Here is a 12,727-nt window from a genome sequence, read left to right as displayed (position 1 = left end):
CATGATCTGGTTACTCAAGATAATCCGCAGACCTTGTTGTGAGCAGTTTCATGTAGGAACTATTTTCTTTCTACCAAACTACACCCACCAACTGTATCACTGTGCAGAAGGAAGCATTCATGTACTCATCAACCAGAGGACAGCGCAAGATGTAAACTTTAATGACGTCCTCCTCGGCTGAGCTGTAACATTAGCTAACTCAGTGGTGGTAGGTGAGCTAGCAGTCGATACACACTTCCTTCTGGCTCTAAAGCTAGAAGCTGCAGCCATTTCTAAGCCTCAGCTGTACTAGTGCTAGTTAGTAAATGTTAGCATGGTGCAACACATTTAACCAAGATGTTGATCGTGGCAACATTATACCTGCTAAACATTAGCACGTTAGCATGTTGGTGTGTGTGGGTTCTTACAGGCAGAGAACAACTTTTATAGGAAAATGACTCGAGGTCTTTTCTTCAAATGTGCAGTGAAACATTGTTAAAAGTGTGAAATGGCTGTGTGAGTGAGTACGCTGTGTGCGCTGGTGTCTCTTGCAATCACTGAGGAATGTGTGTGTGTGTTTGCACAAGAGTGTGTGTGCGCACAGCTGCAGCCCTACCAAGGGCCTCCTCTCCACCAACAAAGAACTGGAGGCTGGAGCCACTGGGGAACACCACACACTCCCCTCCTCTCCTGCGGCTCCATTCTGCACACAGCGGTCAGGTCAAAGGGCAGCATGTATGTGTGTGTGTGTGTGTGTGTGTGTGTATGTGCCCATGTGTGTGCTCTGGGGGGGGCTCCAGTTCCTCCACCCCCCTTATTGTCATGGTGACTGTGAAGCAGTCGAGCCAAGATCAGCAGAGCAACTTCATAGCTTCTCCCTCTGTTTAACACATTATGAAGAGTGTGTGTGTGTGTGTGTGTGTGTGTGTGTGTGTGCGCGGCAATAATGCCTGTAGCCGACAGAAAGATATAGGTCAGTCAAGAGAAACAGAGCAGTTCGGCTGGAGTGGGAATCCGCAGGGTGTGTGTTAATGTGTCAGAGTGTGTTTCTATGTGTTCATACGTTAGTGTCAATTATATCTGTGTGTGTGTGTGTGTGTGTGTGTGTGTGTGTGTGTGTGAGTGAAAGCATGACTTTCAGCTATGTGCACGACTGTCACATTATCTCATGTTCAGCTCCCCATCCCCCCACAGCAGACACACTGATTTCTGTGGGAGATGAAACGAAACTCTTTCCTCTCAAGGTCACGAGAACACATCACACTGCTTTGTGTGTGTGTGTGTGTGTGTGTGTGTGTGTGTGTGTGTGTGTGTGTGTGTGTGCGCGTGTGTGTGTGTGTGTGTTTGAATTGATTGCGGGGGCTGATTGGCGCCTCCAGCACTGACTGCAGGGAAACTTGATCAGGATGCCACTAAAAATACTTCTTCCTGCCTCTCAGCGAGGGCCCGTGACATCACATCCTGTCCTCATGAATGAACACTGTTGCTGTGGTCAGTCGCCTGAATATCCCTCCTTCCTTTTTGTTTTTAATCACCTTGTGCAGCCTCTTTGATCTCTGAGGCAGCTGCAGAGTTTTATTATACCATCTCTCCATCTTAATAAAGAAACAGACTCGTGACGATCTGTAGAAAATGTGTTCAAACGGGTCGACTTAGTCACATAAATATTTTAAAGCTTTGGACACGTGTGGGCGGTGGAGAAAGCTTCAAGTACAACCTTATAAAGTTGATGTGGCAAAGAGTGGCATGGTTACACATCGAGCTGCCACAGAGCAACATTAATTTAGAGTCATGTATCTGGTCACCTGATAAATGTTTTTAGCTCTGCTTTGGTCTCCACCAACTCCTGGGGATGTATCTGGCTCTTTAGCTCCTCAGTGCTTCTCTGTTTTCACCCAACCCGCTCTCACTCCCAGGGCGTCGAATACAGCAGCCTGGTCAGTGGCCCTCGGCTTCTGACACAGATGCACTAGACTTCCTTTAACATCTGTACGAGACGTATTGGGCCCTCAGCTACTACTAGCTAGCTACCGGACGATTTTGATTAAACTTGGTGAAAGGGAGCAGCACGGGCCAAGGAAGATTCCATTACATTTTGGGGCGAATCCAAATCAACAACACATTCTCACTTCAACCTCGTCACATATCAGCGTTTGGTCATGGACTTTCCACGTCCAGATACAACTGAAAGGTACCCTGGGTGTGTTGGTTGTTGACGTTCTGCCTGTCACATGCATTGTCGTCTTTCAAAATACACTTCAGTTTTCACAGGAAATTTAACGTTTACATACAGTCTCTTTCAAAATAAAAGCACTATGTCTAAAAAAGGACAGGGTTTGGTTTTAAAATCTTACAGGATGTGAACACCGCTCTCCCGGTTGAAAGCTGATGATTACAGGACCCATCTACCACCCCTTTCACCGCCCTACTCGGATCTACCTCTTAACTTTCGTTCTTGTCCTGCTGTGTTTCCCCCAACGCTGCCAGGCACAGTTAAAGTATAACAGCGACCGGCCGCGTATCACGCTGATGTTAAAAAATGTCTTTTTTCGTCTGTGTCTGATGCTGCAAGTTACTGCCCAAGCGCCTGATTTTGACGACTTCGTAGTGAGATCAACATACTGGGTTAGATCAAACTTTATTGATCTCTAGGGACAGAATAAGAACTATTAATATGAATACAATTAAAATAAGAGATAAAAGAAATCAGGAAGACGACATTAAAAGGCTGTTTACAGTTGAGATCATAGGGTGAATACACAGATTATTTTTCACTTTTATTAACATTGCCAGATTGAGCATTTGGCCTTGGTGTAATAAAAGCCACACATCTTAAAATCCAGTAGATAGTAGTAAAGTTCAGTGGAGACAAAACATAGCTGTTTGTAGAAATACAATGACTCAACATCACAATCCACGCTGATGGGCACCAATAATCCTCTGAGGTAGCCTATCAGGTACGTAGTTGCCTAACAACCCGACCTCACTCTGAAGTCGTCGAAAACCGTTGCTTGGTTAGTGACTTCCGGCCTCTGACAGCAACAGAAAATGCCGTCATTTTATGTCGGACGTGGCCGGTCGTCATTATTGTTCAACAGCATCCGGCGTCAGGGGGAAACGTGGTCGGACAACAATGAAAGTTAAGGCAGTAGAAGTCTGAGTAAGGCTGACAGGGGTGAAGTGGATGGTCCAGCAACCACCATCTTGTGAGATTCTAAAGCCAAACCCTGTTATTTTTCCTAAATCCAACCACGTGCTTTTGTTGTTGAAGGAAAAAAACATCAGTTCATGGTGCTGTACCGACGTAGTGCGTTTATTTTGAAAGAGACTGTATGCAAACGGTAAATTTCCTGTGAAAACAGAAGTGTATTTTCAAAAGAGACAACACATGTAACAGGCTGAAGTTGACACAGCGTCCCAGAACGTCAACAACCAACACACCCTGAACCAAAGCACATCATAAGTCTGCATGGAAAGTCTATGACCAAATGTTGATACGTGACAGGGTCGGAGTGAGAATGTACTGGTCAAACACACACCAACTTTTACCAGAGGACTGCTGTTTGTGTCCCATGTGAAACCAAAAGTCAACTTTGACTATTTTTAACCATATTACATAGTTACTGGTGTACGTCTTGTGACAAAGTTGTCACTCGACATAGTTTTTGATGTAACAAATCAAATTCAAATCACGTTTATTTATGTAGCACATGTAAAAACAACTGCAGTTGACTAAAGAGCTGTACAAATTAAAAGAAAGACACACAAATATATATAGAAATGAAATATATGTGTACACAAATATAAAACATTAATCATGATTACATAATTATTACATAAATAATGATTACAAAATTAGTCATTTTTATTGTTATTTACACTTACAAAATATATCAATGATTGTAGTTCTCATATCATGGCTGTTAGAGCTGCACAACTGGATGATGTTCACACAAATATCTACATAAAACACATCATATTGTCTCATTTATCTTAATGTACACACTGTAAACAGCTCTTTAATGTCGTTCTCCTGATTTCTTTTATCTCTTGTTTTAATTGTATTCATGTTAATAGTTCTTATTCTGTCCCTGGAGATCAATAAAGTTTGATCTAACCCAGTATGTTGAATTAGTTACAGTCCTGCTGCCTCATGGAGTCTAAAGGAGCTCTGTTGCTCCACCCACTGGCTGCAGATGGGAACTACAGCAGCCTGAACATCCGCCTACTGATGAATCCATTTCATTGTCACACACCCACACTGCTGAGAGTAACACGTGTGTATCCACAATGGATGGACACACACACACACACACACACACACACACATAGAGGGTACATGTTGAACTGGCAGGTGTTGCTGGTCATTGCCACCACTTTCCTGTTGTATCCCCTGAGCCCCCTCCTTCCTTCTTCCTTGTCCTCTCCCCCTCTTTCTCTCACTCTACCTCACCCTCTTTTGCTCTCTACCCCCCCACCCTCCTCCTCCTCTTCCTCTCTCTTCTTCTGTGGTGCTCCCGTCCTCTCTTGTCAGCTTTTCATCTCTCTTTCTCTTTATGGGCAATAAGGAGTTTTAGATGCTAATGATATGCCCTCTTGCAACAAAGGGTTGGAGGCCCCCTTACAGAGCCTCTTTGGACACACACACACACACACACACACACACACACACACACACCAGCTGTTCTCTGCTGGCCTCTTATTACAAAGACCCCCTGAAAGATTTAGCTACTCTGGTTCTTTTCCATTTTACACACACTCGTACAGTACACACACATAAAAACACACAGTTTTTATTAACAAGCATGAGCACACACACACACACACACACACACTATGAGTGGCCAAGTTTGGTCAGTTGAAAATAATTTTGTGATTTTGAAGTTTTCAGGGCGAAATGTCACCAATTTGTCTGATTTTACAGTAAATTTGTTTTGTGGGTTTCTTTTTTTTTTCGTCACTGGTTTCAGTCTCCTGCTGTGAATAATTTATGATTGAGAGCTGATAATGAAGGACAGCATGTGTGTGACAGACACACACCATCTGCTGACACACACACACACACACTCACACAGTGGGATCATTAACATCTGGTGCAGATGGCCGTCTTAAACACACTGACCAGTCGCCCTTGAGGGCCAAACCAGGGGGTAAACTGGTTTGAGCCCAGTGTACAGACAGGGACTGGGCAGATTTTCCTCATGATAGACTGAAATGCAACTTATTTTTTTCCTTTGAGTTTACCTACATTTTTAATCTGAAAAATTTTCCTTTATAATAACTTGTAGTGATAAACGAGAGACGACCCAATCGCGTCGAAAAAGTCAGATTGTACGTCTCTGCAAACCATGGATATGTTACATTTGTACATTATGTCGCGGATAAAATTACATTTTATGTTTCATGCGTGGTTAGTTTTAGGCACAAAAACCACTTGCTTACAGTTTGGAAAAGCTCATGTTTTGGCTTAAAATACCAGATTTCGGGGGGTATGATCCCCGCTGGGAGCGCAGCAATGTCTCAGTTCATAACAACTACTTTTCGTGACACTGTCCCTGCTGGAAAAATGGCAACAGGTCCATACAAAACACCAACGCCTGGGGCTTAAAAAGCCGCTGGAAACACAGCAATGACTCACAAAATCACAACCAGTTTTGTTGGTTGTTGGTTTTAAACACTGGTCTGTAGCTCAGCAGGCGTCTCACCTAGGTGCCACACCATCCACCATCCCCTCCACCTCCCGATGATAAAGTGAGCTCATATATTATGTCACTTTAGAAATGCTGATATGGTACGTATAACATGTGCGTGGCAACTATGCTGAGAGAGATCATTTACCTCTGAAGCTTCATCACCTGAGTATTCAGAGGAATTTGTCATTATTTTGTCGGGCTGTATCGAACAGTCTGAAGCCTTATTCATAGTGGTGATATATTTTAATTCTGTGTCAACATTCAAATGCTGCACAGCTTTTTTTTTGCATGTCTGTTCATTCTGTTTAAACCCAGCATTTCTGCAAAGTTGTCACTGAAGATTAGGCTACACCAATATTACTACTACTAAACTCTTTGTAGTAGATTTAGATTCAAGTGTTGGCTGTTTCTGACTCGTGTGATCCAAATATTTCCGATAACATAAGTTGTAAAGTCCAAAAGTCAAGCTTGATTGGGAAAAAAGATAAAGATATGCATTTCTAAAATTCACAGCATGTTTTTATCTAACAAAATATTCTGCTTCAATACATTTTTGGGGCATTTAGCCTTTCAAAAACAACATTTTCACTACAGTCGAAAAATTGTTTGCTCTCTGGCTTGCTTCACACAAAGGGAAGGATGCGCATGTATTAATTGGGAGGTCTAACAGCACCTTGAATTACATTTATTGATCAAACAAAATGGATTTAATAAAAGAAAACGATAACTCATTTAATGTGATGAATCACTTCATTCAAATTAAGGATTTTGATCAACTTTGTTTTTTCTTCTTTTTTTTTTTAGGGTGATGACGTAATGAAATATGACAGCAGCCTAAACAGCTTAAAATATGAAAAAAAATGACACACTCTGAACAAATAGTCCACTGGTTCAACTTTAAAAAATTCTTTTTTAGTCAAACAAACTTAGTTCAGTACAGCCAACAGGGTTCGCTTTGACCTTGAAAAACTAAGTTAATATCTATCTAAAAGTTGTGTTGATATTTAGAGGTCAAACTATTATATTTAAGATATTCTAACTTATTTATTTTAATTCAAATATGTCTTTAAAACGTCTTAAAATAAGTTGCCAACTGAATAAAACACATTAATGAAACGTAATGCTCAAAACTTCTTTATTTGAAGCATTATCTACTGACACCATGACTCATTTCTTAGAGTGCATTCTTTTCCACTCTAGTTAATCTACATTTCCTGTATGATGCAACAACCTCTGATTCTCTGTGTACTGGTCGGCCAGTTTAAGAAAAGTTAAAATATTTTGTTTACATCTTCCTACAGTTAAAATGAGCCAATCTATTTTAGCAAAGTTGACAAAACTTGAAAGTTACATACAGTTTTCTACATGTGAATCAGACTGTACCTCAGGTCTGCCCCTTCCTGCTGAAGGACAGAACTGCACGTGTTAGATCTGACTAAGACTGAATTAACCTCAACTCTCCTTTCTGAACCAGAGCCCAGAGATATGACATGTGTATGATATTAGAAGTACACTTGTGGAGTCAACCTAGCTTATCATACTTTCTCCTTTGTAAGAAAACATGCAACTTAATCCACATGTTAGTAATGCATACTGCTGCCCTGTATTTCCAATCAATACAGTCAATAGTATGTGTTTAAACTGTTTGAACTGTTGATGTCATTTTTGTGCAGGGGTTCAATCATGTCTCATGTTATCTTAAAATTCAGTGTTTGGTAAAGAAAAAAATGTCGAGTATTATGATCTGTAATAAAAAGAAAAATCTGACATCCACACAGGAAGTTAAGTTTCAGTCCTGTTTATTTTTCTGTTTTGTTGTCAGGACTTATTTCTTGTGACACATTTCATGGAAAGAAAAGTCATTTTAGTGCAGATCTGGCGATACTTTAAAGATTTCTGAACACTGAGAGACAAGACATCCATGAAAATGTCCCCTATTTTTCTCATTGCACATGTGCCCTGTTGTGTTCAGGCACTGATATCTAGCTGGTTATGAACTAGCTCAGTCAACTCTGGGTTTTCCTATCCAGCCACAAGCGTGTTCGTGTAAAAGAGGCGGGGGTGTTAATTATGAGCGACATCATCAGAGCCATGAATGAAGGAGGCTGATTCATATGAGATGAAACAGTGACACGTGTAGGCATCACTGGCCTATAGACCTACATGATGTTAGCTTTGAGGATGATGATGAATATGTCACATAAAACACTAACACCAGACTGTTTCTGCTGCTGAAATCATGTGTTTAGAGCGTAAACGATCTCTGTGTTTGTTAAAACCAGTGGAAATAGAGCCCTGGAACACTGAAATGATTCAACGGACCTATAACAGCATATAGGCTCCTCTTTTTGACCCGTCACTCCAGACTTTTGTTCATGGATACTTTTTTCTTCAGTGATCTGATTGGTCAGAGGTTGAGGCGTTGACAGGCGGTCATCCCATACCCTGAAGTTAACCTTCTCTGGAAAAAGAGAAGCAGCTTCATGATACTGAAAACCCCAAGGTAACCCTGAAGTTACCTCGCTAACTCTAAATCATGCTTCGTAGCACAGGCATCTGGATTCAAGGGTGTAGGTTTCAATTCAACACTGGGGGAGACACATAAAACAGAAGGTTGGGGGTCCTCTTTCGAAAAGTTTGGAGCATGATACACTTAATTTCTTGCATCCTGGTGAATTTAATGCACCAGTCTGTGCCTAGTCTGCATCAGTTTTATGGCGTAAATGTCTAACTTCATCAAAATAAAAGTCCTCTGCTACTTTGATGTTTTTATCAGGAAAGGACAAATGCTCTTGTTCTAAATATTGACAGCGACGTGTCCTTTGCGGGCAGGCAGATACTATTTTTCAAATTTACTATGAAAACAATAATTTTGTGTCAACGTATGTGCACAATGACTGTGAGTGAGAGCGAAAGAGAAGTCATCAGGGTTCCCATCAGGTCACTGAAGAATTATTAACTTTCCTGTGTTGTATGAGTCATCATGAGTGCAGCGCAGACAAACATATTTTAATCTTTAATCCATTGTTGAGCTCAACAAAATACCCTAACAGTATAATATGATGTTTCAATGGAAACAACCTTCACAGTCTTTGTCTGGTATTGACAACAGCTGATAAACAGAAGATACAAACAGAGTCAGAGTGAAACTGTAGACGGGGGGTTGGAGGGTGGTTCACTGGGTGGTTTCCCCTGTGCAAGTTTTACTTTTAATATTCAATGCAAATAACATAATTCCCCATTAAACTATTTTTTGTTTTACTTCTAAAATGACACAGAAATTTACAGGATTTTTTGGTGAATGACTCAGCGGGACATTCAATGGTCTGTCATGTTTATCAGCTGGAGAAAACAACTGGGATGACCCCTCCTGTGTGGGTGCTTTTTAGAGCACTAACGTGTCTCCTTGTTTTCCTCACTCGCATGGCTTCCTCAGGTCTTATGGTATGTGTCGTTTGAGATAGAACATCCGGTCCTTTTTGGCATAAAGTTTAATTTAGGCTTCTTTCTGCAAATCAGAGGCATCAGAGGTGCAGAATGAAGAGCACCCTCTGCATCTCCAGGAGAGAGGAGGTTTTGCCAGAGGAGCTAAAACCAAGGTTGCACAGGTGTATCCTTTGACAAAGTCTTTTTCCGTACCCGTGACATAGCCATAGCATTTAACCATAGTTGTCTTTGTATTTGTTGAGGGGCAGTGGTGGCTGGTATGTGATAAAATTTTGAGTTTTGAGCCATGACTCCTTCTATTCTGGCTCCCAATAACACCACAAGACCACATTTTAGGCCTCCAATGTAGCCTACAGCCCTGTGATGGCGAGTCATGTCTTGCTTCCAGCTAATGAAATGACATCATTGCGATGTCGGCCCTGAAAGGGTCTATAGTGGTGCTTCAAAATGTAGCAACAGCTGATCGTCCCCCTGCCAACAGCATCTCAGACAGATTCTAATTCTGTGGGGAACACTGCTCATAATAATAGGTTCCGAATCTGAGACAGCATCGCAACTATTTTTGTAATTGTCGCTTGCCCCCACAAAAAATGCCTATAAACATCACAACATGCAGTGCAATTTTTTTGAAAAGCTGACATAAAATCAGGCCGCAACAATCCCAAAAACAGCCCATGAAATCCTGAGGGACTGGTTTATAGTTGTCACTGCAAAATGTGCCCAATACGGGTGGCCCCAGACATTTGCCTGGTGGTGCACCCCTGCCTGCTCAGACAGACCACGGATGTGACTGATTGTTCACATCTCATTAATTTGTGTTGCCTCATTAACATTATTTAACAAATGTTTCCTCTCTGACCTCCACCCTTCTGTGTGCCCTCCCTCCTTTTGTCTGAACCGTGAGCCAGTTCATGACACCATCCACAGCGTGATATCTGTGGCGATATATTGTGAAATTAGGTCAGTGTAAGAGAGAAGAATTAAAGCCAGGACTAAACACACTCACTCAACATATTCCATTTCCTCTCGACAACATCGTGGCCTCCTCACACACACACACACACACACACACACAAACCACAGACACAAGCAAATTCCTTTTACATTAAAAAAAAAATGGCAGTGTGACTAATCTGTGCGTTACCAAAGAAACGGGTGGAAAACAGACAGGAGTTGGACTGCTGCTTACTGTGTCACACACACTTTCTGCTTACACACACACACACACACACACACACACACACACACACATAGAGTCCCTGAGGCTGTCTCCTATCCCTTATGTAACAGCTTGCTAGTATGTTCCAGGTTATCAGCTTACAATCAGATGAGCCAAGAAAGGTGTAACTCCTCCTCTCGCTGTCCCCCACCTCTCATTCTTCTATTGTCCTATAAGCTTTCTGCAACAAAGACAACTGAGTAAAACAGCGGCGAGGAAAAGGAGGGCTGCAACTGGATCAGAAAGTAAAGAGAATAAAGTAGAGAAATAAAAGAAAGAAAGAAGGAGTGATCTTCAACGAGGGATTTACAGCAGGTCTGTGACCACTGTCTCCTTATAAGGCAATCCAGTCCAGGTGATTACCTGCAGCCCTCAGCCAATGACCACGCAGCGAGCTATCAACCTGCAAACGCCTAATCTGGACACACACACGCCTAAACACACTGAACATTTTCATATCAACGTGCAGAGCTATGGCACTTGAGGGAGTAGCTGCAGCTGAGGGTTTCATGAAGAGCTTTTACAGTTGCTCACACTGGACGTCTTCCCAGCACATCAGCTAATGTAGTGTGTCTCGGTTGTGCATGTACAGTATGTGTATGTGTGCGTGGTTATGCAACAGCGCGGGGAGGAAAACGCGGTGCCTCTTGACCTACATTTTGGGGTCTGACTCGATCCCAATGCTCAGGGAATCCCACATTGTTAGCTGTAACACGCACAGACACAAACTTTTCTTGTCTTTTCTCGTATGTATCCTCTGTGAAACATACCTTGAGCTGAGAGAGAAATGGGAGTGCAACTTGGCCGCAGCTTTGAGAAAATCTTGCGGTCAGTGTAACAATGCAGAGGGAGAGGAGAATGTCTAGAGGGAGGGAGGGAGGGAGAGAAGGAGGGAGTAGGGAGGGAGGGGTGTTTTATTTGGACACACTGCCAACCAGGTTTGTTAACCTGCACACACACAGATGGTGGAGTTAATTAAGAAACATACTGAAGTCTTGGAGATGACACGGAAAGAGTAAAGAAAGACAAAAGAGGAGAATCTAGCCGAGGACTGTCGACCATTACATCACCTCTTGTTTCCTCTGGGATGTGTCGAGCTGGTGGAGGCAGGAGGGGTGAGGGCTCTGGGCTGTTAATGGGAGTAGGAGGAGGAGGGGGAGGAGGAGGAGGGGTGAGGGGTGAGGATGTTGATGGGAAAGAGCAAAGCCTGAGTCAGAGAAGGATCAGGAATGAATCCATCTTATATCCCTGTCTGCCCTCTTCTAACTCTTCCCTTTCTGTTTCTCAGCTCCACCTCATTTTTCAGTTTATTCTCCGTCCTTTCTTCTTCTCCGTGTCTCTTTTTATCTTTCTCTAAAAGCCTGGGGGTGGAGGTGAGGAGGTGGAGTTGAGTCAGTGGAGGTCACGCACTGATAAACAGAGTGCCAGGAATGACAAATGCCTGAATTAGAATCTGTTTATTAATTTCCTGTGGTACAGTGTCGGACGGCAGCACATTCCTCAGACGATACAGGGACAGAGTTCAGCAGGAGAATAAAACTGGGTTTAGTTTCATGGCTACTTCCTGTCCTGGGCTCAACACTAACTTTTTAAACTGGTTCAGTTTTTGGTTTCAGAAACTGAAAATATGGTTGCTATTTTTAGTCACTTTATATTCTGAGTAATTAAGATAAGAAGCAGCTACATGTCAGCTTAATAATGAAAATATGACGCTTAAAAACGTCACACTGACTGAACAAAACTCTTTGTACTTTTTGTTTTATCTGATTGCAGAGCCTGGTCTCACACTGAAGTCGTCGAAATCCCACACTTGGACACTGATGTGTGGCATCAGAAACCAACGAAAAAAATCCATCCTTTAACATCGGCATCAGCTGGACAAGGATGAAAGTTAAGGTGCAGAGCAACTCAAGACAAAGACGGACTGATCATACAGAGAGTTTAAAATAGACACTGACAATAAACTAAATAAAACATGTGTTAATACCAGAGAAGACTTTCAGAGATGGAGAGAAAGTGTTGCTAATAGTTTAGCCTTCTGCTAACAGGAGCTAAAGGTTGACTGCTGCAGCTTCACATTTATGTAGCTAACGTTAGTTAGAGCCTCAGGTCACAGTGTGTCCTCCACCTCACTCCCTGCCGATACACTTCACCTCACTGGGAGGACAGTAGACAGCAGCTCCAGAGACTGACCCACTGTCAGCTCTGGGGGACCGGATAGCCCTGACTCCCCGCTGGATCAGCAAACTTTCTGTTGCTGCCATTACACAGGTTAGACCTGATGCTGCTGCTGGCCACCAGCCGCTGACTGAAGGTCTGTCTCCAGAGCTGCTGCTTGATGAAGCAACCTGGTCTCACTCAGAAGTTGTCAAATACTGGTGGTTGGTCA

The 12,727-nt window shown here is 42.5% G+C and overlaps 1 long non-coding RNA gene across 1 annotated transcript in view; it reads left to right on the top strand.

The window, feature by feature from the left end:
* LOC126405009 (uncharacterized) overlaps positions 1–12,234 on the top strand; it is a 32,509-nt gene extending 20,275 nt beyond the window's left edge. The window contains exon 4 of the long non-coding RNA XR_007571547.1: positions 12,112–12,234. This is a non-coding gene — a long non-coding RNA (uncharacterized LOC126405009). The remainder of the gene's footprint in view (positions 1–12,111) is intronic.
* Positions 12,235–12,727: the final 493 nt, after the last annotated feature.

This window comes from Epinephelus moara, chromosome 18 (genome assembly GCF_006386435.1).
Source record: "Epinephelus moara isolate mb chromosome 18, YSFRI_EMoa_1.0, whole genome shotgun sequence".
NCBI classification, from domain to species: domain Eukaryota; kingdom Metazoa; phylum Chordata; class Actinopteri; order Perciformes; family Serranidae; genus Epinephelus; species Epinephelus moara.
Note: the sequence above shows the minus strand (reverse complement) of the source record. Positions and strands in the feature narration are given on the sequence as shown.